Raw genomic sequence first — 19788 nt, forward strand, 5'->3', positions numbered from 1 at the left:
CGCTCGGTGACCTTGCAAGTCGCCTGATTCCTCCGCACCCGTCTCGCTTGCGAAACGGAAATCGTGCTGGCACCTGCTTAAATGAGGCACCGACAGTCCACGCAACACATCAGCAAGTAGCCTGGCACGTTTAAAAAAAAAAAAATTTTTTTTATTAAATGAATCAGTGGTGTTAATCGCCCCTGTCCCTGAAATGCTAAGCGTGTACCAGGCCCGGCGCTGAGCGCCCGAGACGAAGAGACCAGCGGGTCAGGGCGGGCATCCCGGCGGCGGCGGCCTGCACTGCAGCCAAGCAGGGGGCAGGGAGGAAGTCTCTTTGATTTTTTTTTTTTTTTAAGATTTTATTTATTTAACAGAGCGCACAAGCAGGGGGAGCACCAGGCAGAGGGAGAGGGAGAAGCAGACTCCCGCTGAGCAGAGAGCACGCTGTGGGGCTCATCCCAGGCCCCCCGGGTCACCGTAGGAGGCCACCAACCGAGCCACCCAGGCGCCCCAACAAGTCTCTTTTCAAGGGGCACCTGGGTGGCTCAGGGATTGAGCGTCTGCCTATGGCTTAGGGCGTGATCCCAGGGTCCCGGGGTCGAGTCCCCCATGGGGATCCCTGCATGGAGCCTGCTTCTCCCTCTGCCTGTGTCTCTGCCTCTCTCTGTGTGTCTCTCATGAATAAATAAAATCTTGAAGAAAAAGAAGAAGAACAACTCTTTTGAGGGAAGAAACTAATCTCCCTGGAGAGAGAGATGTCTAGAACAGGACCGCCTGAGGAGGGCAGGAGGAAAGAGAAAGGCGCTCAGACTTCAGCCTCAGCATCCCCGCCTGCAAACATGGAAGAAGGCTTCCTAAGGCATTGGGGAGACCACACCCCAGGCCGGCCTGCCAAGGAACCAAGCAGGGACGGGAGGGCACACAGCCTCTGCAAGTTAACTCTCCGTGTGCAGCCTCTTCTGGCTTGGAGGAGACAGGGACACAGCAGCTGCAGCTGCAAGCCCAGCTACACCCCACAACTTTGGAGAACTGGGCCTGGAGGTAGAAACCTTGCCCTCTTCCAGAGACCTGATTCCTGGGTGAAACCTGTGGGCTCTAGACAGTTCCTAGGCAAAGCCAGTGTCTTGCTACAGAAATTGCCCACAGGAGAAGAGAATGGTCCTTGCAGCCAGAAGTGGACAGAGCAATGGGAAAGAGTCCTGCACCTCTGCCTCAAACACTTGACTCTACTTGTAGTTAGTTGTGTAATTATTTGTTTAATATATATCTCCCCAAAAAGAGTTTGTTTTGAAATTTATTGGGGGTGTTTGTTTTTGTTTTTGTAATTTTTATTTGTTTATGATAGTCACAGAGAGAGAGAGAGAGAGAGAGAGAGAGAGAGGCAGAGACATAGGCCAAGGGAGAAGCAGGCTCCATGCACCGGGAGCCCGATGTGGGACTCGATCCCGGGTCTCCAGGATCGCGCCCTGGGCCAAAGGCAGGCACCAAACTGCTGCGCCACCCAGGGATCCCTGTTTTTGTTTTTTTGAGAGAGAGAAAGCACATGAGTGAGGGTGTAGTGGGGGAGCAGAGGGAGAGAGCAAGAGAGAATTTTCAGCAGGCTTCATGCCCAGTGCAGAGCCCGATGCCAGCTCCATCTCACAACCCTGAGATCACGACCTGAGCTGAAATCAAGAGTCCAATGCTTAGCTGACTGAGCCACCCAGGTGCCCTACCCCTGATAGATTTATTTCCATGAGAATCATGGTATGTAAATATATGTGTGTATCAGGCATTGTTCTAGGCTCTGGGGATGCAGTGGGTGAATGAAATACAAATGTCCCTGGGTGGGGCTTATATCTAGTGGGAGAAGAGAAACACTGAGCATATAAACAATAAAACAATGTACATTTTGATGGTGACGAGAGCTACGAAAAAAATAAAATAGGGTAATAGGATAGGGGACTACTTTAGTAGTGCGGTCAGGGAAACCTTCCCCGAAATCTGAGCTGAGGTTTAACTGCTGCAAGCAGCCGCACAGCATACCTGGAGAAGGAATGTTTCAGGCAGGAAGAATAACAAGTAGCTGATGGCATTGGGAAGGTCCCCGGATGACCGGTCCAGAGCTTCTCATCCCCTGGGGAAGCTGAGTCCAAGGATTGGGAGACGGGGACAAGAGAAGGATGCCTCTCTCTTGACCCTCAGAGGAGCCACTGCCCACACTTCCTCAACCAGACTACAGGTGGCAACAGGTTCCACCGTCAATCCAGAGAGGGGCTTGCTCCGCTGTACTCACCCAGCCAATCCTCTGTGGGATCACAGCATCACTTCTGGAGAGGCTCTCGCACTACAGTGACCTAGTGAGTGAGGAGCCAGGGGGAGGGACTTCAGGTGGGGACACTCTGGGGCTGCAACTTCTTTTTTTTTTAATTTCATGAGAGACACAGAGAGACAGAAGCAAAGACACAGGCTGAGGGAGAAGCAGGCTCCATGCAGGGAGCCTGATGCGGGACTCGATCCCAGGACCCCGGGATCATGGCCTGAGCTGAAGGCAGACCTCAACCACTGAGCCACCCAGGTGTCCCCAGAGCCAACTTTAAAGGAAGTTTTACTTAACCCTAAGAACAGCAGGAAGCCACTGCTTGGGAGCAGGCTGGCTGGCCTGCCAGTGGGGAGGGCAGAGCTGGAGGCAGGAGAACCAGGGGGGAGGCAGTGGAATCGGGAACCCATTGGATGGGGATAGAGGAAGCAGAATTTCAAAGGGACCTGGTAGCCCATCCCTCCTCACCTGGGCCTAGAAATAGTAGACCAGAGCTCCTGAGTGCCTGGCCTGGCTCCCTCCTCCCTTTCCTCTTCTTCCTCTCCCACCTCCACCCAGGCTCCTCCCCCAGACTGTGCACTCCTTAGCCATGGCAGTGGGTCTCCTCGTCCCCAGCAGGTGAGTGTGTGCTTTATTTTCACGGGCTCCTTAGAAAGTGTGAAAAAGGGGAGGCACTGTGTGTGTGTGGTGTGATCAAGATCCAGAGCATCTCAATCTGACCTGGTCTTGCTCAGCTTAATTATAAGGAACATTTTCCAACTAACGAGGACCAATTTCACATTTTTTAAAATGGGCAAAGAGCGTGATTAGGAAAGTCACAGAAAAAGTGCTACAATTACTGTAGAGGTAAATATGCAGCATCACTGGTATTCAAAGAAATGAAAAATTGAAAACTATAATGAGAGACCAGGTTTTGCCTTATCAGGTAGGTAAAAACCTAAATCATAATTGTGATACCTATTCTTGATGAGAGTACTACGGAAATAGCCACCCGCCTACCCTGTTGATGAGAATGGAAATTGGCCTGGTTTTGGTCATTAGCTCACTCAACAAATTGCTTAGCACTAAGCATAAGCGACTTAGACGTGCAGCACTCGGGGCGCCTGGCTGGCTGTCAGCGGAGCGCGCGACTCATGATCTCAGGGTCCTAAGTTCAAGCCCCATGTTGAGTGTAGAGATTATGTGAATAAAGTTTTAAAAAAGAAGCAGCAGCAGCACATGGCACTCTATGCCAGGCCCTGTGCTAGCCCTGAGCATACAGCAGAAAAGACAAACGTGATCGCTGCCTTCAGCTGGTACTTTTAAGAGCTGTGCACTTTATCCTATGAGAGTTATTCCTTAATAAGAAGAAACAAGTCAGGGCACTGAGTGGCTCAGTCAGTTGAGTGTCTGACTCTTGATTTTGGCTCAGGTCATGGTGTCAGGGTCGTGGGATCAGAGCCCCTTGTGGGGAATCTGCATGCAGCGGGGAGTCTGCTTGAGATTCTCTCTCTTTTTCTCCTCTGCCCCTCCCTCTGTGTCTCTCAATCTGTCTCTCAAATAAATAAAATCGAAGAAGAAGGAGAAGAGGAGGAGGAGGAAGAAGAAGAGGAAGAGGAGGAGGAAGAAGAAGAAGAAACAAGTAGGGGCACCTGGGGTGGCTTAGTCGGTTAAGCATCTGACTTCAGTTCGGTCATGATCCCAGGTACCTGCTGAGCAGGGAGCCTGCTTCTCCCTCTCCCTCTCCAAGGCACCCAGACTTCCAGGAAGATCCTTTGGGGGAAAGGCCCATCGGGAGCTGGGGATCAGGATGTCTGGGGCAAGAAGCTGGGACAAGGGCTTTGACGAGGACCGTGTGGGCCCCCATCAGTTTTGTGATCAAGAAAGATGACCTCTTCCAGGAATGACTGAAGGACACAGCCCACGCCAGCACCCAGCAGTCAGAGCGGACTGAGGCCTTCTTGCAGGGCTCTCTGGGCAGCCCCCAACCCCCAGCACTGAGTCTTCAGTTGTTCAGCCCAGTGGGTCCCTCCTCCTGCATCTGCCACAAAGGAAAACATTGCTGTTGGTCCCCTCACCTCCAGGGTCTCTGGGGAGCTCTCTCCCCTTGCCATTTCAACTCTTCTGGAATTCTCTCCCTTGCATGCATCTCTCTTCTCCTTCCTCTGCCAGTGTCCTATCAACAGTTATCAGCTTTCCAGAGTGGATTCCTGACTCCTTCTCTCACCCCACCCTCACCTCTGGACTGTTTTATATAATTTGGCTCCTTCTTTATTGATTTTATTTTATTTTATTTTTTTAGCAGAGTGGACTTCCCAGCTGCCAGAACTGTGATAAAATAAGTTTCTGGAGATCCCTGGGTGGCGCAGCAGTTTAGCGCCTGCCTTTGGCCCAGGGCACGATCCTGGAGACCCGGGATCGAGTCCCACGTCAGGCTCCTGGTGCATGGAGCCTGCTTCTCCTTCTGCCTATGTCTCTGCCTCTCTCTCTCTCTCTCTCTGTGACTATCATAAATTTAAAAAAAATTTAAAAAAATAAAATAAAATAAGTTTCTATTGCTTAAGCCACCCAGCCTGTAATAGTTCTGTTAGAACAGCTCAAACCGAAACATTTTTCTTTTAAATACATGTTTGTATTTGGCGAGCCAATCCTTCTAAAGTCTGGAGTCCCTTACAAATCTTTGTAAGTCAATTCTTTTGCTTTTCTAAATTAAGCAAATAAGTAAAAAGCAATGTCAGACCCAAGACATGGCACCTTGTACCAGCCGTGTCAAATAAAGTGTTACAGAGCTCGATGGTCCTCTTTGGATTTGGAGGCCACACATTCCACATTTGGACAGGCTGCTCTGATTCATTCACCAGGTAACCGTTAAGGTCAGAGAGGGGCCTGGCTCAAAAAAGAGGTTCTCCATTAGATCCAGGTTGCAATGTGAGCTGTGTTAGCAATTTGGCCTGATTATCCAACAGACCCAGTGGTCTGGGAAGTTTTTTTTTTGTTTTTTTTTTTTTAAATTTATGATAGGCACACAGTGAGAGAGAGAGAGAGAGGCAGAGACACAGGCAGAGGGAGAAGCAGGCTCCATGCATCGGGAGCCTGATGTGGGATTCGATCCCGGGTCTCCAGGATCGCGCCCTGGGCCAAAGGCAGGCGCTAAACTACTGTGCCACCCAGGGATCCCTGGGAAGTATTTTGTGCCAAGGATCTTATATGCACCTTCAGGCAACCCCAGTGGGAGACTCACAGCACAGGCACCCAGGATTTTGCAGTAAGGCTGTGATCCTGCCTGCAAATAGGTGGCTACCACTTGGAAAGCAGTTTCTGGTACCACTGGTAGAAACTCAGTGCCTGCCCATGAGACACTAAGTAGGAAACTGGAACTGCCCCACGTGAACTGAGGATTGTCCTATCCCCTGAACCATACAGGTGGGGATGCAAGTCGGCATTCCATGCTAAAATGTAAGGAGTATGTAGGGGCTCCTGGGTGGCTCAGTCAGTCAAGTGTCTGCCTTTGGCTCAGGTCATGGTCCCAGGGTCCTGAGATCGAGCCCTCATCAGGCTCCCTGCTCATCATCGGGCTCCCCACTCCTCATCCTTGTTGTCAGGCTCCCAGCTCATGTTGTCATCCTTGTTGTCTTCGTCAGGCTTCCTGCTCTGCTCCACCCACCCCCAAATTGTGCTTGCTCTCTCTTTCTGTCATACAAATAAATAAAATCTTAAAAATAAATAAATAAATAAAATGTAAGGGTTATATAGACCTTTCTTCTTTTCCATTATAAATACTTAGTGCTCTAAGTTTCACCATAATCACTGCTTTAGCTGCATCCTGCAAATTTTGTTACATTTTCATTATCATTCTAATTTCCCTGCAATTGCTTCTTTGATCCATGGATCATTTAGAACTATGTGGCTTACTATATTTCCAAATATTTGAGCGTTTTCAAGGTATCTTATGATCATTGATATCTAATTTAATTCCACTGTGGCCAGAGAACACGTTCTATGTAATTTCAATCCTTTTAAGTTTATTGAGATTTGTATTATGACCCAGCATATGATCCATTGATGAATATAACATGTATAAAAAATATGTGTCCCACAGTTTGGTATAGGGTTCTATAAATACCAATTAGGTCAATATGATTGACAGTATTTTCTTTTTTTATTAAAATATTTTATTTTAATGTCTCTTCATGAGAGACACACACAGAAAGACAGAGAGAGGCAGAGACACAGGCAGAGGCAGAAGCAGGCTCCATGCAGGGAGCCCGATGTGGGACTCGATCCCATGACTCCAGGATCACGCCCTGGGCTGAAGGTGATGCTAAACCGCTGAGCCACCCAGGCGTCCAAACAGTATTTTCAAATAATCTCCTCTTTTGATTTTTTTGGCCTATTGTATCAATTGCTGAGGGGGGTTTAAAATCTCCAACAATGATTGTGGAATCATCTGTTTCTTCCTTTAATTCTGTCCATTTTTGTTCCATATATTTTGAAGCTCTGTTACTAGGCACATACACATTTATAATTGCTATATCTTCCTGGTGAATTGACCCATTTATTATTATGAAATATCTATCTTTATTTCTGGGAATAGTCTTTTTTTATTGAAGTGTAATTTAATTGATATTATAGCCACTCCAGCCTTTGCAAGCTTGCTATTTGCATGGTATATCTTTTTCCTGCCATTTTCTCTCATCTTGTTGGTATATTTACATTTTGCATCTGTTATACATATTTGACTTTTACTCTTTTTCATCCTTTTGGACAATCTCTGCCTCTTGAGACCATAGGTGTTGGATGGGTAGCAAAAAAGAACAAGCTTAAGCCTGGCCTCATCTGTATCCTTTCTTCTTGATGATGAATGCTAGTGGACACTACAGACTTTATAGTGGACCAAATAGTTTGCAGGCTGCATTGGGCACTTCAGTTTGCAAGGTCACCTGGTTGTCCCATGGACAAGCATTCCGTCTTTACCAGGGCCCCGTAGTAAGATAAAACTGTTTCTCAAAGGGAGATCAGTTGCTTGCCAAACAGGGCATGACTTTCTTCATAAATCCCAGGGGCTTCTTCTGCAATGTTCCTCCTGGCTTGCTATAGACCCTATCAGCATGGGGCATCAACGTGATTGGATCTGGTGGGTCAAGGAGACCAAGTGGCCTATTTACATTGCAGCCTAGACCAACTGGACAGTTTTCCTTTGCTCTGGATTCCTCTCAAAGCTGACAGCCTTTCAGGTCACTCAGTAAATGAATGGGGTGCAAGACACCCAAATATGATGTATGCTCCTCAAAAATCCAAGAAGAACACCAAGTACCATATTTCAACTAATCTAAGTCACCATCAACTGAAGAGTGCACCTTCATTTATATTCCACTATGAAGATTTTTTTAAAGGTACTATCAGTTAAGCCACAATATACCATTAATTGTAAGATGAATTCTCATGTTAGAGATGTTAAAATGTGAGGAAACAAACGTTGTGAATGTACTAAATGCCACTGAATTGTTCACGTTAAAATGGTTAATTTTATGTTATGTGTATTTTACTTTATTTTTTTAATGTGAACCAATGAAATAGAGTTTTCTGTCCCTTTCATATGGTAGGAGGGCGTAAGGTGAAGCAACCTGTACTTAAGAGGGGACACTGTGACACTCACTACAACACTGGACCTCCAGAAACACTCCTGAAGTGTGTTTTCATGGGTTTTACTTGATTTCATTGAATCTCAGATGCTGTGATCCTGGCACATTCTTTTTTTTTTTCTTTTTTTAATTTTTTAATTTTTTAAGATTTATTTATTTATTTGTGATAGACATAGAGAGAGAGAGAGAGGCAGAGACACAGGAGGAAGGAGAAGCAGGCTCCATGCCAGGAGCCCGACTCAGGACTCAATCCCGGGACTTCAGGAACATGCCCTGGGCCAAAGGTAGGCTCCAAACCACTGAGCCACCCAGGGATCCCCCCCGCCACCGCCGCCTTTTTTTTTTTCTTTTTAAAACATATTTATTTATTTTAGAGAGAGGGAGAGCATGGGGGGAGGGGCAGTGGGAGAGGGAGACTCTCAAGCAGTCTCCATGCTGAGTGTGGAGCCTGATGCCAGGCTCACTCTCACCACCCTGAGATCACAACGTGAGCCGAAACCAAGAGACGGCCACTTAACCCACTGTGCCACCCAGGCGTGTCCTCGCCCTCAGCACATTCTTGATTGACCGGAAGGTGTCAACAGGCTTTCACAGAACTATGTCACTATTTCCTCCTGTTGACCAGGATTGTCAGGAGTCACTCATTAACCTCAGCAGAGGAAGAAAGAGGAACTTCTGTCAGCAAGGAGGCTCAAGGAGGTAAAATTTGGGATGCTGCAAGTCATCCAAATGCCTTTTTTAAAACTAAATTTATTTTTTATTGGTGTTCAATTTGTCAACATACAGAATAACACCCAATGCTCATCCCGTCAAGTGCCCCCCTCAGTGCCCGCCACCCAGTCACCCCCACCCCCCGCCCTCCTCCCCTTCCACCACCCCTAGTTCGTTTCCCAGAGTTAGGAGTCTTTATGTTCTGTCTCCCTTTCGGATATTTCCCACTTATGTTTTCTCCTTTCCCCAAATGCTTTATTTTCTGATCAGTGCTTCAACATTCACATAAGAGACCTGGCAAGGCTCTCATTTTTACCTGATATTGTACTACAACAATTCTCAGTATCACACTTTAGATCTAATTTTCAATTATTATCAGCCCCATGACTACAAGAGAGAAATCATTTTTATTATAGACATAAAAAGTCAATGGATTAGGACTTGTCTTGAGCCAAAATTTCAGGAGCTCAACATTCTTTTTCTTTACTCTGTCTAGAAAAAAACCCCTCTTCACTGAAGTTCCCAAAGCCCCCAGTCCTCATGCTGCTCCGTAGCAGAGGCCATTTTAGTTCCCCAAAGCTTTGCCTTCAGTGCAACTTTCATTCAGATGATAATCAATTGTGATTGTGGGTGTAAATTAGTGGCAGGCCCAGGGCTGCCTTTGATGTTAGTTGGGTTTTCACTGCCCAAAAATAAATACCAAATTCATGACTGTCTTTATTAGTTAAAGCCATAATTTTTAGTTATGTTTTCTAATAAAAACAAGCAGCCGAAATTGTTCCAAGAAGAATTAGGAGACCAAATAGAGCAATAACCATAGAAAAACTAAAAATATTGTTACTGAGCTTCAATTTTAAAAAGTAACAGACTTTGGGGCAGCCCGGGGGGCTCAGTGGTTTAGCGCTGCCTTCAGCCCAGGGCCTGATCCTGGAGACCCGGGATCAAGTCCCATGTTGGGTTCCCTGCATGGAGCCTGCTTCTCCCTCTGCCTGTGTCTTTGCCTCTCTCTCTGTATCTCTCATGAATAAATAAATAAATAAAATCTTTATTTAAAAAAAGGTAACAGGGCAGCCCCGGTGGCGCAGCGGTTTAGTGCTGCCTGCAGCCCGGGGCATGATCCTGGAGACCCTGGATCAAGTCCCACGTCAGGCTCTCTGCATGGAGCCTGCTTCTCCCTCTGCCTGTGTCTCTGCCTCTCATTCTCTCTCTGTGTCTCTATGAATAAATAAATAAAATCTTTAAAAAAAAAAAAAAAGGTAACAGACTGAAGATTATAAATAGATAAGTTCTAGTTGATCTTCAAGGAACAGAATATTTCTCATTTATTCAAGTTGACTTTACAGCATATAAGAAATTGACATTTTTCTCAATTCAAATTGAGACTAGCACCATATCAGAGTCTAAGAGAGGAATGCTTTGAAGAGAACATAATTCTCATCTTATATAAACAATTTAAGGAAATCAGAAAAGGCTGAACATTTTGCTCACCAGTCAGGATGTATGGTGGGGCAGAGCTGGAGAGTGGGACAGTCAAGCTACTCCAGAGGTTGGAAAAACCATGCCAGGCAAAGAACTTGCATCAAGACCAGGACTGAAATACATTCATGTGAGTGATTTAGCTCAAGAGGTCTGAACACCGGATGTCATGGAGTCTGGTGAGAAGGCTTCTCCCAAGAGGATGCCAAAAGATGCACAGATGATGGCTGAAATCCTGAAGGATATGGAGATACAGAATGCGAGGCATGAGTTGTAAATCAGGTGTTGGAGTTTGCCTTACAAATTATGACCACCATCCTAAATGATGCAAAAATTCATGCAAAGCCATGCTACGATAGCTATTGTTGGTGCAGATCATATGCGCTGGCCACCCAGTGTTGCTCTGACCAGTCTTTTACTTCTCTTCCTTAGAGAGAGTTTTTATTAGATATTTCCAGGCAGGGATCCCTGGGTAGCGTAGCAGTTTAGCGCCTGCCTTTGGCCCAGGGCGCAATCCTGGAGACCCAGGATCGAATCCCACGTCGGGCTCCTGGTGCATGGAGCCTGCTTTTCCCTCTGCCTGTGTCTCTGCCTCTCTCTCTCTCACTGTGTGCCTATCATAAGTAAATAAAAATTAAAAAAAAAAAGATATTTCCAGGCAAAGTAATCAACCCTCTTTTCCATTGATCAAGCCATATTCAGGCCCTAGAGTGCCACTTGATTGACATTGTTTAACTGCTCCAAATTACACACTCAAGCCTCTACCAAAAAAAGCAACTACTTCTGCAAGAAGAAAAACAGTTCCATGACTGAATGTTGGTTCAGTTGCTAGCGGGCCAAGTACTCCCACTATGGGCACACAATCCCCACAAACCATGTCTGTTTCGGCTAAGACAGGGACTCCAACATCCCTCACAAGGCAAAGGATTGCAGTACAGATACCCATTTCAAAGTTCTCAGCTGTGAAAGCATCAATTCCTGCCATATCAGCAGTTCAGAATGTTCTGATTAATCCATCACCAGTAACGTTTTCATTGCAAAATACTACCAATGACTCATCAAAGGCATTAAAACAAAATGTGAAGATGGTAATAACAGTGATGACAATGGCCACTATCATTTACAGTCCAACCTTGATGCATGTAACATGTATACTTGGTCTTGAGACCATTGTACTGAAATTCAACATGCATATTGGATGTTTTACAGTTGTTTTAGAAAACTTAAATACTATTTATTGAGTAAATATAGTTACCATACTTTTCAGTTGAGATATAAGATTTTCTTTATAACTAATCATTTTTTATCAGCCTTTAAATGTAAAAAATGAAATTGTCATTCATCAAAAAAAAGAAAAGATTTTTTAAAAGAAAGAGAAGAGGAGATAGAAAACTATCTAACACATTTTACTAACTAGTATGTCCTGAAAAACAAAGCTAGAGAAGGACAAGATAAAAAATATATGCATGATCCCACATAAGAACAGTGAAGCAAAATCTTAAATAAAATGTAACAAACTAAATTCAGCTGTGTAAAAAGAATAAGTAAATAAATAGATAAATAAATAAATAAATTTAGCAGTGTTTTAAAAGAACAATTCATCAAATCCAAAAAGGATTTATCCCAGAATTGCTAAGATAGCTCAGGATTAGAAATATATCAATTTAGCGATGCCTGCGTGGCTCAGTCAGTTAAGCCTCTGACTTTTGATTTTGGCTCAGGTCATGATCTCAGGATCATGAGATTGAGCCTGGCCTCGGGCTCTGTGCTGGTTGGTCATGGAGCCTGCTTAAGATTCTCTCTCTCTCCCTCTGCACCTCCCCCTGTCTGCTGCTGCATGCACTCAGGCTCTTTCTCAAAAAATTATTTTAAAAAAATAATGAATATGTAATCAATTTAAATTATATTAATAATTTTAAATGTTTAAATATGATGGTTTTAATAAATTCAATACCCCTTAGTGATCTAAAGGAAAAAAGTCTCCTAGCAAACTAGGAAAAGAATAGCCTTAATTTGATACATTATTTATTTCTAATGAAACAATGATAAAAACCTACAGCAAATGGGGCACCTGGATGGCACAGTTGGTTAAGCATCTGCCTCTTGGTTTTGGCTCAGGTCATGATCTCAGGGTCATGAGATCAAGCCCCCTGTCTAGCTCTGCACTCAGCATAGAGTCTGCTTGGGATGCCCCTCTCTCTCACTTGCCTGCTTTTTCTCTTTCTCTTTCTCTCTGTCTCTCTAAAAATAGATAAAATCTTTAAAAACAACAACTACTCCACAGCAAATGCCACACTTACTGGTGAAACAATAGATACATTCCAACTGAAGTCAAGAATAGGACAAGAATGACCTTTATCACCATTACTATTCAAAATGGTGTCAGATGTTCTAATTGAAGAAAGGAAGAAAAGCAATAAGAGGTATAAACATTAGAAAAGAAAGAGGCAAATTGTGATTATTTGCAGATAACACTATCGCTTACATAGAAAAACCTAAAAAAATCAACTGACAAATTATTAAAACGAATAAGAGAATTTACCAAGGTAACTACATACAAGATCAAAGTGCAAAAATCAATAGCTTTCCTATATACCAGCAATAACCAATTAGAAAATGTAATAGCAAATAAAATTACATTCAGAATTGCAACAAAATCTATTAACCACCTAAGAATAAACCTAAAAAATAGAATTTATCTCAGGCCAATAAAGGGAGTACAAAATTAGAAAATCCATCAACCCAATTAATGACATTAATAAAATCAAATTCAAAGTTATGCAATTACATAGCAGCTGAGGAAATTCAAGAACCATTTCTGGAAAAAACACCAAGTAAAACAAAAGACACAGGACATTCCTTAACTATGATAAATAGTTAGTCAATTTTCCTTTTCCAAGAAACAAAGAGCAAACATCATGTTAAGTGGCTAAATGCACTGCCATTAAAGTCAGGAACAGGAAGGCAGCAATTATCACTGCCCCTCAAAATTTGTTTCGTGTAAAAGTGAAACAGAATTTGAAAATGGGAGTAACAGAAGAGCCTAGGTGGCTCAGTCAGTTGAGCATCCAACTGACTGGAGGGTTCAGGTCATGATCTCATTGGTTTGGGGATCAAGCCCTGTGATGAGCTTCATGCTCAGTGGGGAGTCTGCTTGAGATTCTCTCCCTCTGCCCCTCCCCCCACACACGTATCCTCTCTCTCAAATAAATAAATATATCTAAAAAAGAAAGAACAAAAGAAAGAAAAGAGAAGAAAGAAAGAAAGAAAGAAAGAAAAAAGAAAAAGAAAGAAAGAAAGAAAAAGAAAGAAAGAGAAAGAAAGAAAGAAAGAAAGAAAGAAAGAAAGAAAGAAAGAAAGAAAGAAAGAAAATGGGAGTAACAACCTAACCAGATCTCATTCCAGAGTCTGACAAAATATACAGGGGAATGCCCCCTCTGTAAACAAGACTACTTTGGTTTCATATTATACAAATAGGATGTAAGTTGAAATCACACTCAGATATAGATACTGATAAAAAGAGTCTTACTTTCTTTTTTTATTTTTATTTTTTAATTTTTTTTATTTTTTTACTTTTTAAAAAGATTTTATATTTGAGAGAGAGAGTGAGCATGTGAGCAAGGAGAGGGGCAGAGGAGCAGGGAGCCTGACACAGGGCTTGATTCCAAAACCCTGGGATCATGACCTGAGCTGAAGGCAGACACTTAACCAACTGAGCCACCCAGGTGCCCCCAAAGGGTCTTATTTTCTTTTCTTTTCTTTTTTTTTTTTTTAACCTATCAAAGCCATTGCCAAGTACTATCCAGATTTTATTCAGACTGTCCCTATCCTCTGCTTGAGGGAGAGATTTAAGACCCAGAGCTGGTTTTGGCAATGGGGAAATGGGGGCAATGAACTAATGGGGGCTGGTGGCACAAAGGAGGGTCTGAGTGAGGGACAGCCACACCCTAAGGGCACAAATGCTGTCATACCAATGGCTCTGGCACCTTTCACTACTCTCCTCATGCTCAGAAGTGTTGGAATCTTTTGATATCCTATCTCAACTTTACCTTGTTTTAGATACTGAAAAGTCTAGGTTTATTTCTTTTTAAAAAAATTTTAGACAAGACAGAGAGAGTGGGGTGGAGGAGGCAGAGGGAGAGAGAGAGAGAGAGAATCTTAAACAGGTTCCAGGCTGAGCACAGAGCCCAATGCAGGACTCTACCTCACAACCTTGAGATCATGACCTGAGCTGAAATCAAGAGTCAGACAACTGACTGAGCCACTGTGCCCCAATTCCTTTTTTTTAAAGAAGAAGAAAGGAAACCCCATCCAGATGAGTTCTAAAGAAAGTTGTGGTTTAGCTTTCTCTAAGAAAGAGCAAACACAGGTTATTTTAGAGCAAATGAGCAGAGTAAGTTGGAGGTGGGATGAGGGACTGTTTTGAGTCTCTGCCTCTCTTCTCATAAAAACAGTACTATTAAGGTCCTTGAGAAGCATACTCTGGAACAGAGATATTATATCTCCTATATCGTACTCTTGGTACCAATATCTGTAGAGGGAAAAGGGAAAAGCTGGTTTGGGCTTTTCTATTATTAACATTATTGTACTAGTCTGAGGGAGACGTTGGACTATGATAAAATCCCAGCAAGTCCTCAGCTGGCACGTGAGGTGCTCTGAAGGAGAGATGACCCTTCAGAGTTGTCTCTAGATGGAGTGAGGAGACCAGGCCTTTGTATTCCCATTCCAACCAGTCATCAGATGTGGGCTATCCTGGGGAGGGGATTGACCTTGAGTGAGGCCAGAAGACTAAATTACTTATAAATTTTAAAAATCAGGTTTTTTAAAAAAGATTTTATTCATTCATGAGAGACATAGAGAGAGAGGCAGAGACACAGGCAGAGGGAGAAGCAGGCTCCATGCAGGGAGCCCAACACAGGACTCGATCCCGGGTCTCCAGGATCAGGCCCTGGGCTAAAGGCAGCGCTAAACCGCTGAGCCACCCAGGAATCCCAGGATATCAGTTTTGCATCAATGTTTTCATCAAAACACTTCATACCAGAAGATAATAAAGTAATAACCTTAAAATACTCAAGAAAATATGGACCAAACATTTTATATCCAGCTAACATGACCAGAAAGTATAATGCCATAGACAAGTGTTATGAACATGTGAAAACTCAGCAAATGTTCCCATGAGATCAATCCTGAGGAATCTACTAGAGAATGGACTTCAACCAAAAAAAAAAAAGAGAGAGAGAGAGAGAGCATGGACTTCATAAAACCGTGAAATAATTAGAAAAGCTTCAACACAGGGTTGGCAGTAAACACTGAATGTATTTAGTTGTAGAACTAAAAGCAAATGTCGAGAGTAAGGATGATAGAACGGCATGTAGTTGTTATGTGCTCTGATGACGTATGTAAAGTGCAATATCAAAAATGGGGGAAAGGGGGCACCTGGGTGGCTCAGTGGTTGAGTGACTGCCTTTGGCTCAGGGCATGATCCCAGGGTCCTGGGATGGAGTCCTGAATCAGGCTCCCCACAGGAAGTCTGCTTTTCCCTCTGCCTGTGTCTCTGCCTCTCTCTGTGTGTCTCTCATGAAAAAATAAATAAAATCCTTTCCAAAAATGGGGGAAAGGGAGAATATATGAAAAATGGGGTAAACTCACCAATTGCCTTATAGTTATTAAGAGTGAATAATAACGTATCATTTTAACTAGATGTCAGGCAGAGGGAGCAGAATGTGAAAAACGTGTTGCTTATTAACTTTAATATTGCTCAAAGTAGAAGACCAGTGTACTATTATCTAAAAAAAGAAGGACATAGTATTTTGCAAAGGTATTATTATGAAAATGTACAGGACAAAATGTAGAACTCCCTAAATGCCAAAAGAAATATTTTTTGAAGCTCAAGAGAGAGAGAAAGAGAGAAAACAGGTGACAATATAGTGAAATATTTTAAATTAAAAAAGATGTCAGTCTTTATCAATAATATAAATGAGGCAAACTCACATATTGAATGAAAGTATTTTCAAATCATCAAATCATCAAACAAAGCAAAGTCTAACCCTGTTCCATAGAAGACACCTGAAAACAAAGATACTGAGACTGTTTAAAAATAAAAGAATCGACAGGCAAATATATACCAGGCAAAATATAAAACACAGAAAATGCAAGGGTCAAGTTAGAATTCTGACCTCCACCTATCTATCAAGTTAGAATTCTGACCAAGAAGCATTAAAAAGAAAAAGAAGGGCTTTTTATAATGCTACTGGCTGAATTTAACAATGGACACATATATCTGTTTCACAACCCAGCAAAAGACAAAACTACAGGAGATGCAGATGAACTAGAAACATATCAATAAGAGGAAAGTTTAACACATTACTCTCAGTTGAAGACAAGTCAAGTGGACGAAGAAATGAATAAGGATTTAGGAAACCTAATCCAGTGCCACCAAAAATGTGGTTAGAGACAGCTTCAAGTTCATGAACAGTGGTTACCAGATGCAGTGAGATAGGAAGCTTGCTCCAGAATATAAATCAACACACCACTTCCTTCATAAAGTCTTGCCACCAAAGCAGGGGGATCAGCTGAACTGTTATGTGCTTACGGTGACACAGTAGACTGGCCACTTTGAGCCGCGCTGACCTAATGACATAATCAATCAATACATACCAAATTATGAATCCCAATATTAGGGAATATGCCTCATTTTGAAGTGCACTTGGAATGTTCATATGGATGTGTCAGGCCATAAAGAAAAACTGCAATAAAATGCAAATAACACAACAGTGCTGTCTGACTACAATGCTAGAAACTGATAGAGCTGATAATCAAGTTTCTTCCACTCGAATTTTTTTTTTAATTTTTATTTATGATAGTCACACAGAGAGAGAGAAAGAGAGGCAGAGACACAGGCAGAGGGAGAAGCAGGCTCCATGCACCGGGAGCCCGACGTGGGATTCGATCCCGGGTCTCCAGGATCGCGCCCTGGGCCAAAGACAGGCGCTAAACCGCTGCGCCACCCAGGGATCCTCCACTCGAATTTTTTAATGCACATACTTTTAAGTACTTCCTGCAAAAAAAGGGAAAATGAAAAAGTAGAACTCTTGGAAATACTACTACTAATAATGAAATCATCACATCTGAATAAGCAATCTACAGTAAAAATCATCAGAGGGAAATTCATACACTAGATATCTATATCAATGAAATGAAGGTAAACAAATGAAATATTTGATTGAAAAAATCAAAGGAGGGCAGCCTCGGTAGCCCAGCGGTTTAGCGCTGCCTTAACCCCGGGGCATGATTCTGGAGACCCGGAATCGAGTCCCGTTGGGCTTCCCTGCGTGGAGCCTGCTTCTCCCTCTGCCTGTGACTTTGCATCTCTCTCTCTGTGCCTCTCATGAATAAATAAAATGAAATCTTTAAAAAAAAAAAAAAAAGAAAGAAAAAGATCAAAGGAAAGCATAAGGAAGGAATTATTAAGATAAGAGTGAAAAATTAGTGAATTAAAAAAAAAAACAGGGTAAAAGTAGTACATACATAAGAAGGCTTATTATTTGAAAACACTAATAATATACACAAACTATTAGATAACTTTTTCTTTAAGAGAGAAAGTACAAATATACAAGCTAAATGATAAGGGATAGTGGCCACCAAAACATAGCTTACTAAGTTGTATAATTTTATGTAAATGAAGATGAAAGTCTCAATGAAATGGATAACTTCCTAGGTAAATATAATTTACCAAAATTGAACCCAGTAGAGACATAGTCTCATATGTAGAACTACAAATTTGTAAAACAGAAACCCAACAAAAAGTTATCAGACCAAGGCACCTGGGTGGCTCAGTTGGTTAAGCATCTATCTGCCTTCCACTCAGGTCATGATCCCAGAGTCCTTGCTCAGTGTGGAGTCTGCTTCTCCCTCTTCCCCTCACTCTGTTCATGCTTTCTCTATCTTTTTTTTTTTTAAGATTTTATTTATTTATTCATGAGAGATACAGAGAGAGAGAGAGAGAGAGAGAGAGAGAGGCAGAGGGAGAAGCAGGCTCCATGTAGGGAGCCTGACATGGGACTTGATCCCAGGTCTCCAGGGTCAGGCCCTGGGCTGAAGACGGCGCTAAACCGCTGAGCCACCGGGCTGCCCTGCTTTCTCTATCTTGTCTTTCTCTCTCTCCCTCAAATAAAGAAATAAATAATCTTAAAAAAAAAAGTATCAGATCAACATGACTTCACAGAGGATTTATACTAAATCTTTAAAGCAAAGATCATCTGAATGTTACTTCAACAATTCTAGAGCATAGAAGGTGAAGAAATACTTCCAATTTATTTTTTGTGAAACAAAGTATAACATTGATAGTAAATCAATAAAAAGGGTAAAACATTAGCAAACATAACTCAGCACATTTAAATAAATACATAAGTAGGGTTTATTTCAGGAATACAAAGATCATTTAACATCAGGAAATCTGTTAACATAAAATTTATACATGTAATGAGAAAATGAACTGATCAACTCCACAGACCCTGAAAAGGCATTTGACAAATCCAAAGCCCATACATGTTAAAGACTCAATGAAACAGAAATTGAGGGATACTTCCATTATATATCTTGATTCCAAATTTGGCATCAATATTAATGGCATCAAATTAATTAAACACTAGAGTCTTCCTTGTTTGTGATCTAATATAAAATAAATTTGGTATTTTTCCCAGGTTCCTGGTACAGAGCTTCAAAAACCCTTGAAATTTCCTGAATGATAGGAATGTCTTGTTATTCATGAATCTCTTGATAGTTGAGTTTATAAACTCAATACTTTATAAGATCAGTACTTGAGTTTAGAAGGATAAGATGATTCGTGGTAATGATTGATGGGGGGGATGGGTTTGATAGCTTCAGAATGGGGGCTAGGGCCAGAGGAACCAACCATGTGATTAGAGGGTTGGAAAATCTCAGCAACCTGCCATCCAACATACACACACACTAACTTGAGGAAAGGGAGAGGGACTGGATATAAGTCATGAAGACAATGACTTTTTTTTTAAGATTTATTTATTTATGATAGACATAGAGAGAGGGAGAGAGAGAGAGAGAGGCAGAAACACAGGAGGAGGGAGAAGCAGGCTCCGTGCCGGGAGCCGGACGCGGGAGTCGATCCCAGGACTCCAGGGTCGTGCCCTGGGCCAAAGGCAGGCGCCAAACAGCTGAGCCACCCAGGGATACCCATGAAAACAATGATTTAATAATCCTGGACCATAAGGGAGCTTCCCCAGTTGCTAAATACTTTGATAGGCTCAGAGGGTAGCAGGCTTAGATTCTGTAAGGACAGGGCATGGGAACTCTGGTCAAGCCCTTCCCTTAAAGATCTTGCCCTATTCCTCATTTGGCTGTTCAATAGTATCCTTTATAATCAAATGATAACTATAAATAGTGAATTACCAATCTGAGGAGGTTTTAAGAAGCCTCCAGTTTGTAGTCAGCAAGGCAGAAGCATAAATGGCTTAAGAACACCATCTAGGATTTTCTTTTTTAAAGATTTGATTTATTTATTCATGAGAGACGTAGAGAGGCAGAGACACAGGCAGAGGGAGAACCAGGCTCCTCGCGGGAGCCCGATGTGGGACTCAATCCCGGGACCCCAGGATCATGCCCTGAGCCAAAGGCAGACACCCAACCACTGAGCCACCCAGGTATCCCACCATCCAGGATTTT

The 19788-nt window shown here is 42.8% G+C and overlaps 1 long non-coding RNA gene across 3 annotated transcripts in view; it reads right to left on the reverse strand.

Annotated features, from left to right (window-relative positions):
• Window positions 1–1372: 1372 nt before the first annotated feature.
• Window positions 1373–19788, reverse strand: part of LOC140602662 (uncharacterized) — a 36082-nt gene continuing 17666 nt past the window's right edge. Inside the window, exons 4-5 of one of the 3 annotated variants that reach the window (XR_012005562.1) lie at window positions 10102–10324; window positions 1373–2318 (exon numbers count right to left, since the gene is read on the reverse strand). This is a non-coding gene — a long non-coding RNA (uncharacterized lncRNA). Of the gene's footprint in view, window positions 2319–10101; window positions 10325–16910; window positions 17147–19788 lie in introns of those variants that run through there. The other 2 variants (XR_012005563.1, XR_012005565.1) reach the window with 2 other exon arrangements.

This window comes from Canis lupus, chromosome 13 (genome assembly GCF_048164855.1).
Source record: "Canis lupus baileyi chromosome 13, mCanLup2.hap1, whole genome shotgun sequence".
NCBI classification, from domain to species: Eukaryota; Metazoa; Chordata; class Mammalia; order Carnivora; family Canidae; genus Canis; species Canis lupus.